The 11,865-nt window shown below is 40.3% G+C and overlaps 2 long non-coding RNA genes across 2 annotated transcripts; both read left to right on the top strand.

The window, feature by feature from the left end:
• The first annotated feature begins 3,409 nt into the window (after positions 1 to 3,409).
• LOC129894285 (uncharacterized) lies at positions 3,410 to 3,992 on the top strand. Its single transcript, XR_008767650.1, has 3 exons — positions 3,410 to 3,445; positions 3,658 to 3,822; positions 3,920 to 3,992. It is a non-coding gene; the product is annotated as an uncharacterized LOC129894285 (long non-coding RNA).
• Positions 3,993 to 11,022: 7,030 nt separating this feature from the next.
• Positions 11,023 to 11,605, top strand: LOC129894307 (uncharacterized). The gene is made up of 3 exons (XR_008767660.1): positions 11,023 to 11,058; positions 11,271 to 11,435; positions 11,533 to 11,605. It is a non-coding gene; the product is annotated as an uncharacterized LOC129894307 (long non-coding RNA).
• Positions 11,606 to 11,865: the final 260 nt, after the last annotated feature.

Here is an 11,865-nt window from a genome sequence, read left to right as displayed (position 1 = left end):
ATAAAAAGGCAAGTAAAATAAATAAGTAGGTAAAATAATAAGACTGTTTTAAAGAAATCAAAGACTTTTATTTAAAAGCGTTCTAGTTTTTTTTTTAGAAAAAGCAACCAAAAACAAAGATCAAGCATGATACAAGCCTCAGCTTTGATCATTCAAATTTAAAAATACAAAACTACATTCCACACTACTAGGACTCTTGTCGAAACAGGGACGGACTGATGGTCCAATTCTGCAAGCTTTCTCCAGGCTTGGAATCACGGATGCTTAATTTGCGGAGATCTATCTCTTCCTCTTCTCCAATCATGGTCACGAACAAATTTCTAATTCCTTCCACTATGTCATTGTCAGATGCGTGATCTAGAATCGGAACTTGCTCTGGTACAAACGTTGTCTTGATGGATCCCTTGTTGTGGACTCGTCTCGATGTAGATCCATATCCGAGTCTAGTTATACCTTTCTGATGCTTCAGCTGGATGGGTTCAACTATGCCTTTGGCCCTGGGTCCAAGTCCTGTCTTAGGCTGATACCCATATTTCAACATCTTTGCTGCGACCATCTTCGCTGCCCCTGACAATTTCACACCAACCGACTCTAACTTCTCGCCAACCCTCACAGCTTGCATGATTTCTAAAGTGTGAAAAGTGGCTCCATCTAATTCCTCAGTTACTGGAATAGAATTGACAAAATAGATGGGGTGATTGAGCTCCCCATGAACAGTAACTTCTGCGTGACCCCACTCAAACTTTACACATTGATAAAAAGTTGAAGGAACTGCTTTTGCTATATGGACCCATGGTCTTCCCAGCAGCAGGTTGTAGTTCGATGACACATCCATCACTTGAAATAAGACAGGGAATTCTGCTGGTCCCACTTGCAATGTGAGATGGATTTCTCCAATGACGCTTCTCTGTGCTCCATCAAAAGCTCTAACCTTTACATGACTTTCCTCTATATCTCCCATATTTAGACCTAAAACTCTCAGAGTTATGAAAGGGCAGATATTACATCCAGAACCGCCATCGATCAGAACTCGGGTCACAATCTTATCACGACATTTGAATGCGATATGAAGTGCTTTGTTGTGTCCAGTCCCTTCTGTTGGTAGCTCATTATCATGGAAAGAGATTTTGTTAGATTCCACCACTCGTCCAATTGTTGCAGCTAAGGTTTCACTTGTGGTCTCTTTTGGAATGCAAACCCCATTTAACACCTCCATCAAAGCATTCCTATGTACCTTAGAACTCATTAGTAAAGACATTATGGATATATGAGCCGATGTCTTCTTCAGTTGCTCTTCGACTGAATAGTCTTTTGGCTGCATCTTTCTCTAAAATTCCATGACTTCAGCATCGGTAACATTCTTCTTGGGATTCGGTTCCTTCCCAAGAACTCCTTAATTCAGATCCTCTGGAGCATAACACCTTTCTGACCTAGTCATTCCATGAGCCATAGCGGCGTCAATCATCTTGCCCTTGGCTTCTGTTTTATAATCCCATGTGACTCCTTTGGTGTCAAACTCAGCCTTTCTAGCAACTGTAGTGGTTACTACAACTCTCGGGAGATATGTTTGGACAGTAAGAGGTTCTCTTAGCTGAACAGTGATAATAGGTTACACTAGAGATGTAGTGGCAGCTTCTTCGGCGTTCCAGACAGGCGCGATGGTTTCTCCCAAGTTGTACTCTTCTTGTAGAGAAATCATGTTGACTTCTCGATTCTCATGATTTGGCAAAGGGTTGTTGTTCACATTCGGAGGTGTTGGAGTGCATTTTATTATTCCTCTTCTGATCAACGTCTCAACCTGGTTTTTCAAGCCATAACAATCCTCTGTGTCATGCCCTTGGATTCCCGAGTGGTAAGCGTATCGCTTGTTTCCATCAAAATTATAAGGGATTGGGTCAGGGAGTTTTCCCTCAACTGGCTGTAGTACTCCTGCTATCCTCAACCTTTCAAACAATTGAGCATAAGGTTCGGCAATGGGTGTGTAGGTGCGAGTATTTCTGGCTTCGAGATTTGGATGTGGTCTTGGCACATATGCTGGTCTATTTTGGTGGGTTGGTGCTTGGAGTGGGATATGTGGTCTTGTTGGACTTTGGTATGTTGGTGCTCGAGGTGGATTATAGTGTGGTCGGGTATTATATACCGGGTACGAGGTGTATGGAGTATGTGCAACAATTTAAGGATTGTTGGGGTATTGGTGGGATTGTCCTCCATGTTGGTAATTGAAGACTGAAACATCCTCCCTTTTCTTCTTAATGCCACCAATGGATCCTGATTGTATGGCCTTACTTGCAGCTTGCAATGCAGCCATGGACTGAATTTTACCCGATTTGATGTCTTTCTCTATAAAATCTCCCATCTTGACCAATTCTGCAAACTTTTGGCCCATCATTGACATCATCTTGTCAAAGTAGATACCTTCTTGGGCTCGAATAAAGTATTCTGAGAGCTCACTCTCATCGAGCGATGGTTGAACCCTTGTAGCCTGGTTCTCCAACGTCGTGCATACTCTTGGAAGTCCTCTGATGGTTTCTTTTGTATGTTGGCTAATGAGAACCTGTCCGCAGTGATTTCAGTATTAAATCTGAAGCGATTCATGAAATCCTCAGCCATTTCCTGCCAGTTATACCATTTGCGAGGATCCTGTACCAAGTCAACACTTCTCCAGATAGACTTCGAATGAACAACTTCATTCTTAGTTTCTCATTTCTCCCTACACCGACTAACTTGTCACAGTATGCCCTCAGATGTGCGTGAGGATCGCTCTTTCCATCAAATATGTCAAACTTTGGGGGCTTGTATCTGTTACACCCCACCCTTTTTAAACTCGGAATGTCCCTTAAGTTACTTAGAAGTTAGCATGTGAGCCACTTAAGTTACGACACTATCAAACGGCTCTAAGGAAGGGAGAATGTGATACCCCATACTAGAGAAGGTTGGAGATGAAATCATAAGAGTCCGAAAGGAATTGAAGGTCAAGTAATGAGTCATAGGACTCGATTTACCTATGTAAGCTACTAAGTTAAAAGTCATATGCACTTGAGCTACTTAAGCATATATCAAACTTACGTAGCACGGATTACATAGGTACATAAAATAAGATGAGATTACGAGCCCACGAGGAAGGAAAAAAAAAAGATGACACGTGGTAGCCAATGAAGAAGTGACACGTGGCAGCACCTCAAGCAAGCAGGTGATCCACCTGCTTGGGGGGTGGTGGACCCCACTGCCACGTGGCAGCCCATAGTTGGCAGCATGATACGGTGGCCCAATAGGGGCTGGACACGTGTCACCTCTTGGGGTTGACACGTGTTACACCCTAAAGCCACATATATATGTTGATATATATCATATACTTCATTTATCCATCAAAACATCAGCCAACTTAGAGAGAAAAAAACGTGAGGGAGAGAAATAGAGAGGCAGCCATGGTTCTTGAAGTTTAAAGGTTTGTTTTCCAATTTTCTTCCGTGAATTAATTATATACGGTGTACCTTAAGTACGTGGATATGTATATATGTATTTTAATACCTTCATGGAAGTAAAACTCCAGCTTTGCAATTGGAATTTGGAAGAGAAAATAAGAGAAAACGTTAATTAATAAACCCGTTTTTGGAAGGGACAGTGGTTAGTAATAATCGTATAACTTCTTGTGTACAGATTCGTTTCAAGTGATTTAATATGTTTTGGAAAGGTATTTCGTGGTTCTATAACTTTCATTCAGACTCCAAAATCCAGTTCCACTTGTATCAGCTTGAAAAGTGGTGATGAAGTGTAGAGGAGGTACTGCTCAAATTTGGTTTTGGAAATCCTACACGGACAGCTGTGAGTATTTTGGTCATATCTTTTTGTACAAAATTGATGTAGGGATGATTCGAAATTTTTTCCGACCCTAATACACATATCTATAACTTTCATGAAGGACGAAAATCCTGTTTCCTTCCATTACCCCTTCGAAACGAAGCGACAAGGTAAAACAGTAAGCTGTCCAGATTTCACATTTTGGATAGTTTTGGCGAGTTTGACAAGTTTAACGTAAGGTAAGGTTTCTTCTTTAAATTTGAGCTTTATGTGTTCTTATGGAGCATGTTACACTCCCTATTGGTGGCTGGAAATATGAAAATGGCTTAGAAATACTTGGCGTTCGGAATAAACTAATTTGTAGTCGTTATAGTTGAATTGTTGTCGAAACAAAGTGTTGTTCTTGTGAGTTGCTCTGCAGGGGTGTGGCTTGTTGTTGCAGGGCCTAAATATGTCCTAATGTGGGTTAGGGTGCTGCTGGTAGAAGCCACATGACCCCTTGTTATGTATAATTAAAGGCGTCACAAAATAAAGGCTAGACGCCCTATTGAGATATCGTATTTTTGGAATAAGTTGTTTGGAGTGTATGTTGTATATTGTTGGTATGAATTGCTGCAGGTTGTTGTTGTTGGTTGGCTGTAGGTCTTAGGGACATGATTGGAAATTTGGATAGGGCACATTATAGGGGAGGTGCTGCCCAATTTTCGTTAACGCCTTAACAAACTAAAGGACTAGTCGAGGAAACAACTAAGGCAATAGATTCCATTAACATTAAGGCGTAATCCAAGATGCAGGAAAGTTAAGAGTAGTTGATATTCGTATTACTTTCATATTGAATAGGTTCGGAAGACGACGAGACGAGCAGGATAAAGGGTAACTCCCAAAAGGTATGTAAAGCTTTCTTATGGCATGTTTTGGTATAAGCACGTACAATTATCTTTCTTTCCTTTTGGCAAGTTTTAGCCTTAAGTGAAGTGTGTGTGGAATGTGGGGATAATTCCATTCCCAAAACTCCAAGTATGCCTCATAACCCATATCCACTGCTTAGTATTGGAATTTCTGCAAGAATTGAGTATTGCCTAGTAAGGCTTCTATGTATTAAACACTAGTATTTGGAAAGCTATCTCTCATTTCCTTTGATACGTGTTTGGTACGAAAGTGAGATTATGATGCCATAATGATTCACTGAGCCCCATGATGGGCCGGGTATGAAATATGTGTATGCAGATCCCATAAAGAAAAGTACAGACCATATATAGTTTATTCTCTTTCTTCTTCTGGCATGTCTTAGTTGTAGGTTAAACATGATATGAGTTCCGGTGTAACTCCATTCTTAGCATCTCTTATTTACGTCTGAATATCGAACTTTTATAATAATCGAACTATTTCCCTGGAAACTTTTATATGTTAAAAAGGTAACAAATGTACAGGCTCCAAGTCTTACAGACTATATGTTAACAAATGTTCTGGTTCCATAAGCGATTTGGCTTTACTTTAGTACATGTCTAGGAGCCCCGAGATTATAATTGAGACAGCCCATAATGGCATTTAGAGGACACTCGAGATGACTACACCGCTACTCGGGTTCTCAAATAAAAGCTTAACTTTCTTATTCTGTCGAGTCTCTGATAATGATTTAAATTGCATATAGTTACTCACTACTCTACTCGTGTATATTGTAACACTTCTTTCCCTGAGTCCCGGGCCAGGATATGTTCTCGTGCACAGTTCACTGCATTATTCACTGAGTCCCTCAATAGAGGGCCAGGATACGTGTATAAATATATGATGATGAGTTGTAATAAGGTGGTGATGGCACTGGGGCCATGATGGTTTTACAGAGATGATTTTACAGAGATGATTCACCGGACCCCCGAAAGGGCCGGCTATATGATATGACTCGAACATGCATGTTTTTGTAATTCATAAAGTACAGGTACAGATTTCTGAATTGATATCTTATCCCCTAATTCTCTATCTCAAATATGTTTCCAGTTGTTTTATATTATGTTTTACATACTCAGTACACATATCGTACTGACCCCCTTTCTCAGGGGGCTGCGTTCATGCCCGCAGGTACAGATACAGATTTTGGGAGTCCGTCAGCTTAGGATTCCATGCAGCTCAGCTGGAAGAGGCTTCATTGTATCGGAGCCTAGTTTTTGATACTGTCCACGGATGTATAGAAATTGCTTTATCCATTCAGGGGTACGGCGGGGGCCCTGTCCCGCTATATGTTGTTGTTTATATGTTTAGAGGTCTGCAGACATGTATATGTGGGTTGTGTATGTCAGTTTGATTAAGCTGGGTCTACATGATATATGATATATATTATTATGTTATGGCAGCCTTGTCGGCTTGCGTGCCTTGTCATGTTGTGATACAAACGAAAAGGGCTACAGTTTATGAAAATGTTATCGCCAGTGGGGCTCTGTTACATGATATTGTCTTATTTACGATCCAATGTGACCTCAGCTAATAGATATATGTATGGGGGGTCCAGGTCGGACCCCAGTCGCGGCCTACGGGGTTGGGTCGTGACAGAAATGGTATCAGAGCAGTTCGTCCTCGGAGTGTCTGCAGACCGTGTCTAATAGAGTCTTGGTTATCGATGTGTTGCGCGCCACATCTATAAACAGGAAGCTATAGGACATTTAGGATGTTACCTTTCTTCTACATCTGAGATCGTGCTTTAGATCTGAGTCATAGGAAAAAAATTCCTTATACTAACCTTGGATCTTAACAGAAGGATGACACCAACAGAAGAAAGTAATTGATGACATGGAAAGTTATAAAGCACGCAGGTAAGTAAAGTGAAGGCGCGGAAGATATCCGTTTGGTAAGGTAGTGAAGTATTATTTGAAATGTAAAGCTGAAACCTGAAGGGAAAGCAGTCAGGAAGTGCAATAGTTGCAGTTTGAAGTTGGACATATGAGGTAAGTCTAATATTTTTATATTATTGTTGACGTTGAAAGCCCTATGTGGCTGCGATAAAAAAAAATGACATTGAAAGCCCTGTGCGGCTGTGATATGACATGTAAATATATATGCTGGCCCTGTGAGGCATTGTTGGTATTTTCTGCATGCAGGTTTTGGGATAAGTAAGAAATGTAGAGGAAACTCTGCCGAAATTTTCCCAGAACAAGAAAAATGAAGTAAAGCATAGATTTCTGAGATGCCCGAGAAATTGATACCAAATACCCCTACTGTGTTTAACTAAAACTGTAAGAGGTATCTTTCAGGTCGCCGACAAGGGGCACTTTTTTTTACTTGAAGAATTTTATTTCGGAGTAACAAAAGCTTAATTAAGTAGTAAAGTTCAGACTACGGTATCTCCAGCCGTATTTGTACTGTAGAAATATAAACAGAGGGCTCAGGGTGAAGGATAAGATGTCCCGCGAATGAGTTTCACTCTTTTTGAAAAAAAAAATCCAAGCCCTCAACTCCTAATTGTAAATTAGATGAGTTGTTCATAACTCGAGGATAAACTCAGAAGGAGACCAGGTAGGTCAAGTATTAGAAGAAGTACTGTGATGTTTAAGAGGTTCTGTTTTCTTCCAACAATGATTGAAATAAGGGTTACGATAACAGCTTATAGTTCTCCACCGACTAATTTGGGGAAAGAGCTTTAGACAGAAGCACCTCAAGGAGGTGTCAGGAACTAAACAGAAATACGAATTAAAAGGGGGATATGTAAGTATGAACTGAACAGTGTGATACGAGTATGCAGGGATAAATTGGAACCACTAGTAAGATGCACTTCGTACGCGTTGCCTAAGTTAAAGGCCTGCATTGAGAACGGAGTAAGAGCATGGGGCTTAAGATACAAAGAAATGACGCGTATACACAACGTCGCCCCAAAAATAGTGGAATCCTTAAGGGACGAGGATGGAAAACTTAAGGAACAAATGACATAACTTTTATTCGTCCCAAGAAACAAAGGATATAGGTTGGGACAAAACCACTACTTCGAGAAAATCTAGAATAGTTATCGTCAGAATACTAGCACTACCTAATAGGGATTAGAACAACTACAGGTGCTAAGTAATTCTTGGAAAAAGAAAAAGTAGAAGGTGGCCTTGGACGAGTTGTTCCCTAGGTCACATTGTTCAAGTACTGATTAGTAGATAAGACATTATGTTAGATATGGAAAGGTTCTATCGCTTCGTAATTTAATCAAGGCTCCGTACATGGATAGTCAGATTATAAACATGCAGATAAATAAAGACATGATGCGGTACCAAATAGATTGGTGAAAGGAATTGGACAAAAATTTAGACTAGACATAGAGACTTAGAACAAAGTACAAATAGAGGAAAGTGCGGGTACCCCCTAAAGGGGGGAAGTTAATGAGAAAATGGCAAAGGTAGGAGGAGGCAGTTGATATAGCAATAAATGTGAGATAGACGTCTAAACTTTGATAAGATATCTTGCTAAACCAAGTTGGAAAGCTCCGAAAGTTACCAATAATTGGATGGAAGCCGGAATGCTACATAAGGTAGCGTTAAGAAATTTGTGACGAGACCCTGAACAACATAACACTAGAAGGTGGTTGCGGATAAAAACACAAAAAAATGTAACCATGGAAGGATATCGGATAACTCAAGAGACACTACGAGGGATAATGACAACATGCTAGACCAAAAAGCCAAAATGTTGGCTATAGAGTTTGTCGCAAATGATGTTGTGATAAATGTATAACCAAGGACAAAGGAATAGAAAGCCTCCTGTGGTAGAAAATGAGAAGAACACAAAATGAATAAAGGATAGGGGAGCTCATATGTGAAATTACATTAAAGATATGCCAGCTAATAATAGCCAAAACTCAAAATGGCTCCAAAGGTTACTATATAAAAGAACTTTAGCGCTACTCAGTAGCCCACCCTAATGAATGGGTGCGTACAGAAAGGGGGGGGATACAATAGGGGAAGTTAAACCAAACTGACCAAAAAGGGACATGGTCATAGCGTAACTAAAGGTCTATGTCGATACTGGTCGTAAGATAACGAAGGAAGGACAGGGAAAAACATAAAGACCCGCGAGACAACACTAAGGTAAATCTTGGGCTAAATTGAGTGCCCGCACATCGTAGAAAGGATTACAGTGAAACGATATACGAAGACTTCCCAGGAAGGTCACCCATCCCAATATTACTCTCGCCCCAGCACGCTTAACTTCAAAATTCTGATGGAACTTAATGCGTTAGTGCTGGTGGGATCCCGCGAGATGGAGGAATCTGAACTAGTGATGGAAAAACGATATGAGATTATGTACCCAGAGTATTATAAGATACGTTAAGGCAATTGTAACAAGGGTTTAAGCAAAATAAGAAGGATTAGCTAATTGCTAATTGACGACGCACTTGAATGCCACAGTTCTTCAACATAGAACCAGTTAACGAGTGGAAAACCACAGAATAACTATATAGGCTAGTTAAAGTTCTAAAGAAAGTCGAGAAAAACTATACGAAGCTAAGGATTCCCAAATTATCAACGTCACCATGCACCTATTCTAAACTTTTCAAGAGTAGGGTGCTATGCGGGTTATTGCGAGAAGGCTAACGAATCAACCCCTTTGCTTCCAAGCAAGACCACCTATGCAACTGGAACTAGGTGAAGCTATATGACAAGGAAGTAGTAAGATTCCGTGAAGTTCCCCAACTAATATCTCAGATAGAGGAACTTCAAATATGGTTAACGTTTGGACCTCGGTCCAAGAAGAGGTCGAGAGCACAGACAAACCTTCATACCGCATTTACCTCGGGCTTCTGAATAGACTGAGCATACTATCAACTGCTAAAAAATATATTGCGAGCTTATGAGGTTGGCTTAAGTGTAGCTAGGACTATCGTCCATCAATTATTAGGTTTGCCTATGAGAAGGGCTACCATTACAGTATCCAAATGACCCCCTACAAGATGTTGTAAGGAAGCGCCTATAGGTCCCCCTGATGGGAAAAAGACTAAGCTGGTAGGCCAAACAGGATTAAGCAAACTATTGACTAAAAGCCCAGAGTCGGCAGGAATGATATACAGATAATCGACATCGACATTCAAAGTTCAAATGGATGATTGGATGTTCATAACGGAGTCACCCAAAAAAGGGGACTTAACCCAAAATATGTTAGAAGGTATCAAGTTACTCATAAGGTGGGCAATGTGACTGGTAATTTAAGCTTACCACCTGATTTGGAAACCATACGCCCAGTCTATTAAATATAAATGTTTCGCAACTGTACTGGTGATCCACCCATAGTATGTCTCATAAATGAAGTCCATAAGATGGAAGAGTTATCCTATGAGGAGAAATTTATTGCTATCTTGGATTGGCAAATTAGAAGGTTGCGAACTGAGGACGTGCCTTCCGTCAAGATACTGTGGCAAAACCAAAACCAGAAAAGGGATGACCTGGGAAATTGAAGAGGATATAAAACACAAGTATTTGCACCTATTCCCAATATTTATAGGTAACCCCGATTCCTGAAACACGTATATAAAATATTGGTATGGAAGTACGTGTTAAGAAAATAGCAATGAATCTCCCTACGATTTGTATAAGGTGCTAAGAGAAGTTTTAGCTAACATTCGGGGACGAATGTTCTAAAGGGAGGAAGGATGTTACACCCCACCCTTTTTAAACTCGGAATGTCCCTTAAGTTACTTAGAAGTTAGCATGTGAGCCACTTAAGTTACGACACTATCAAACGGCTCTAAGGAAGGGAGAATGTGATACCCCATACTAGAGAAGGTTGGAGATGAAATCATAAGAGTCCGAAAGGAATTGGAGGTCAAGTAATGAGTCATAGGACTCGATTTACCTATGTAAGCTACTAAGTTAAAAGTCATATGCACTTGAGCTACTTAAGCATATATCAAACTTACGTAGCACGGATTACATAGGTACATAAAATAAGATGAGATTACGAGCCCACGAGGAAGGAAAAAAAAAAAGATGACACGTGGTAGCCAATGAAGAAGTGACACGTGGCAGCACCTCAAGCAAGCAGGTGATCCACCTGCTTGGGGGGTGGTGGACCCCACTGCCACGTGGCAGCCCATAGTTGGCAGCATGATACGGTGGCCCAATAGGGGCTGGACACGTGTCACCTCTTGGGGTTGACACGTGTTACACCCTAAAGCCACATATATATGTTGATATATATCATATACTTCATTTATCCATCAAAACATCAGCCAACTTAGAGAGAAAAAAACGTGAGGGAGAGAAATAGAGAGGCAGCCATGGTTCTTGAAGTTTAAAGGTTTGTTTTCCAATTTTCTTCCGTGAATTAATTATATACGGTGTACCTTAAGTACGTGGATATGTATATATGTATTTTAATACCTTCATGGAAGTAAAACTCCAGCTTTGCAATTGGAATTTGGAAGAGAAAATAAGAGAAAACGTTAATTAATAAACCCGTTTTTGGAAGGGACAGTGGTTAGTAATAATCGTATAACTTCTTGTGTACAGATTCGTTTCAAGTGATTTAATATGTTTTGGAAAGGTATTTCGTGGTTCTATAACTTTCATTCAGACTCCAAAATCCAGTTCCACTTGTATCAGCTTGAAAAGTGGTGATGAAGTGTAGAGGAGGTACTGCTCAAATTTGGTTTTGGAAATCCTACACGGACAGCTGTGAGTATTTTGGTCATATCTTTTTGTACAAAATTGATGTAGGGATGATTCGAAATTTTTTCCGACCCTAATACACATATCTATAACTTTCATGAAGGACGAAAATCCTGTTTCCTTCCATTACCCCTTCGAAACGAAGCGACAAGGTAAAACAGTAAGCTGTCCAGATTTCACATTTTGGATAGTTTTGGCGAGTTTGACAAGTTTAACGTAAGGTAAGGTTTCTTCTTTAAATTTGAGCTTTATGTGTTCTTATGGAGCATGTTACACTCCCTATTGGTGGCTGGAAATATGAAAATGGCTTAGAAATACTTGGCGTTCGGAATAAACTAATTTGTAGTCGTTATAGTTGAATTGTTGTCGAAACAAAGTGTTGTTCTTGTGAGTTGCTCTGCAGGGGTGTGGCTTGTTGTTGCAGGGCCTAAATATG

This window comes from Solanum dulcamara, chromosome 7 (assembly GCF_947179165.1).
Source record: "Solanum dulcamara chromosome 7, daSolDulc1.2, whole genome shotgun sequence".
Taxonomy (NCBI): Eukaryota; Viridiplantae; Streptophyta; class Magnoliopsida; order Solanales; family Solanaceae; genus Solanum; species Solanum dulcamara.
This window is presented reverse-complemented; position numbering and strand designations above follow the sequence as displayed.